The sequence below is a fragment of the Labrus bergylta genome, unplaced genomic scaffold, assembly GCF_963930695.1.
Source record: "Labrus bergylta unplaced genomic scaffold, fLabBer1.1 SCAFFOLD_37, whole genome shotgun sequence".
Taxonomy (NCBI): Eukaryota; Metazoa; Chordata; class Actinopteri; order Labriformes; family Labridae; genus Labrus; species Labrus bergylta.
In genome coordinates this window covers 232,844-236,058 of record NW_027077280.1, presented here as the reverse complement: position 1 = coordinate 236,058, position 3,215 = coordinate 232,844, and positions in this window count along the sequence as shown.

Below are 3,215 nucleotides of genomic sequence, written 5' to 3'. Positions count from 1 at the left end.
AAATCTTTTCATGAAAATCTTCGATTTTTTTGAAGCCGAAATACTTCATGAAAATCTTCGATTTTTTTGCAGCCGAAATACTTCATGAAAATCTTCGATTTTTTTGAAGCAGAAATCTTTTCATGAAAATCTTCGACTTTTTTGAAGCCGAAATACTTCATGAAAATCTTCGATTTTTTTGAAGCCGAAATACTTCATGAACATTTTCAACTTTTTTGAAGCAGAAATCTTTTCATGAAAATCTTAGACTTTTTTGAAGCCGAAATCTTTTCATGTAAATTTTCAACTTTTTTGAAGCCGAAATCTTTTCATGAAAATCTTCGATTTTTTTGAAGCCGAAATACTTCATGAAAATTTTCAACTTTTTTGAAGCCGAAATCTTTTCATGAAAATTTTCAACTTTTTTGAAGCCGAAATCTTTTCATGAAAATCTGCGACTTTTTTGAAGCAGAAATCTTTTCATGAAAATCTTCGACTTTTTTGAAGCCGAAATACTTCATGAAAATCTTCGACTTTTTTGAAGCCGAAATACTTCATGAAAATTTTCAACTTTTTTGAAGCAGAAATCTTTTCATGAAAATCTTAGACTTTTTTGAAGCCGAAATCTTTTCATGAAAATTTTCAACTTTTTTGAAGCCGAAATCTTTTCATGAAAATCTTCGATTTTTTTGAAGCCGAAATACTTCATGAAAATTTTCAACTTTTTTGAAGCCGAAATCTTTTCATGAAAATTTTCAACTTTTTTGAAGCCGAAATCTTTTCATGTAAATTTTCAACTTTTTTGAAGCCGAAAAACTTCATGAAAATTTTCAACTTTTTTGAAGCCAAAATCTTTTCATGTAAATTTTCAACTTTTTTGAAGCCGAAATCTTTTCATGAAAATTTTCAACTTTTTTGAAGCCGAAATCTTTTCATGAAAATCTTCGATTTTTTTGAAGCCGAAATACTTCATGAAAATCTTCGATTTTTTTGAAGCCGAAATACTTCATGAACATTTTCAACTTTTTTGAAGCAGAAATCTTTTCATGAAAATCTTAGACTTTTTTGAAGCCGAAATCTTTTCATGTAAATTTTCAACTTTTTTGAAGTCGAAATATTTTCATGAAAATCTGCGACTTTTTTGAAGCAGAAATCTTTTCATGAAAATCTTCGACTTTTTTGAAGCCGAAATACTTCATGAAAATCTTCGATTTTTTTGAAGCCGAAATACTTCATGAACATTTTCAACTTTTTTGAAGCAGAAATCTTTTCATGAAAATCTTAGACTTTTTTGAAGCCGAAATCTTTTCATGTAAATTTTCAACTTTTTTGAAGCCGAAATCTTTTCATGAAAATCTTCGATTTTTTTGAAGCCGAAATACTTCATGAAAATTTTCAACTTTTTTGAAGTCGAAATCTTTTCATGAAAATCTGCGACTTTTTTGAAGCAGAAATCTTTTCATGAAAATCTTCGACTTTTTTGAAGCCGAAATACTTCATGAAAATCTTTGATTTTTTTGAAGCCGAAATACTTCATGAAAATTTTCAACTTTTTTGAAGCAGAAATCTTTTCATGTAAATTTTCAACTTTTTTGAAGCAGCAATCTGTTCATGAAAATCTTCGATTTTTTTGAAGCCGAAAAAATTCATGAAAATGTTCAACTTTTTTGAAGCCAAAATCTTTTCATGAAAATTTTCAACTTTTTTGAAGCCGAAATCTTTTCATGAAAATCTTCGATTTTTTTGAAGCCGAAATACTTCATGAAAATTTTCAACTTTTTTGAAGCCTAAATCTTTTCATGAAAATTTTCAACTTTTTTGAAGCCGAAATCTTTTCATGTAAATTTTCAACTTTTTTGAAGCCGAAAACCTTCATGAAAATTTTCAACTTTTTTGAAGCCAAAATCTTTTCATGTAAATTTTCAACTTTTTTGAAGCCGAAATCTTTTCATGAAAATTTTCAACTTTTTTGAAGCCGAAATCTTTTCATGAAAATCTTCGATTTTTTTGAAGCCGAAATACTTCATGAAAATCTTCGATTTTTTTGAAGCAGAAATACTTCATGAAAATTTTAGACTTTTTTGAAGCCGAAATCTTTTCATGTAAATTTTCAACTTTTTTGATGCCGAAATAGTTCATGAAAATTTTCAACTTTTTTGAAGCCGAAATCTTTTCATGAAAATTTTACACTTTTTTGAAGCAGAAATCTTTTCATGAAAATCTTCGACTTTTTTGAAGCCGAAATACTTCATGAACATTTTCAACTTTTTTGAAGCCGAAAACTTTTCATGTAAATTTTCAACTTTTTTGAAGCTGAAATCTTTTCATGAAAATCTGCGACTTTTTTGAAGCAGAAATCTTTTCATGAAAATCTTCGACTTTTTTGAAGCCGAAATACTTCATGAAAATCTTCGATTTTTTTGAAGCCGAAATACTTCATGAACATTTTCAACTTTTTTGAAGCAGAAATCTTTTCATGAAAATCTTAGACTTTTTTGAAGCCGAAATCTTTTCATGAAAATTTTCAACTTTTTTGAAGCCGAAATCTTTTCATGTAAATTTTCAACTTTTTTGAAGCCGAAAACCTTCATGAAAATTTTCAACTTTTTTGAAGCCAAAATCTTTTCATGTAAATTTTCAACTTTTTTGAAGCCGAAATCTTTTCATGAAAATTTTCAACTTTTTTGAAGCCGAAATCTTTTCATGAAAATCTTCGATTTTTTTGAAGCCGAAATACTTCATGAAAATCTTCGATTTTTTTGAAGCAGAAATACTTCATGAAAATTTTAGACTTTTTTGAAGCCGAAATCTTTTCATGTAAATTTTCAACTTTTTTGATGCCGAAATAGTTCATGAAAATTTTCAACTTTTTTGAAGCCGAAATCTTTTCATGAAAATTTTACACTTTTTTGAAGCAGAAATCTTTTCATGAAAATTTTCAACTTTTTTGAAGCCGAAATCTTTTCATGAACATTTTCAACTTTTTTGAAGCCTAAAACTATTCATGTAAATTTTCGACTTTTTTGAAGCTGAAATCTTTTCATGAAAATCTGCGACTTTTTTGAAGCAGAAATCTTTTCATGAAAATCTGCGACTTTTTTGAAGCAGAAATACTTCATGAAAATCTTCGATTTTTTTGAAGCCGAAATACTTCATGAACATTTTCAACTTTTTTGAAGCAGAAATCTTTTCATGAAAATCTTAGACTTTTTTGAAGCCGAAATCTTTTCATGTAA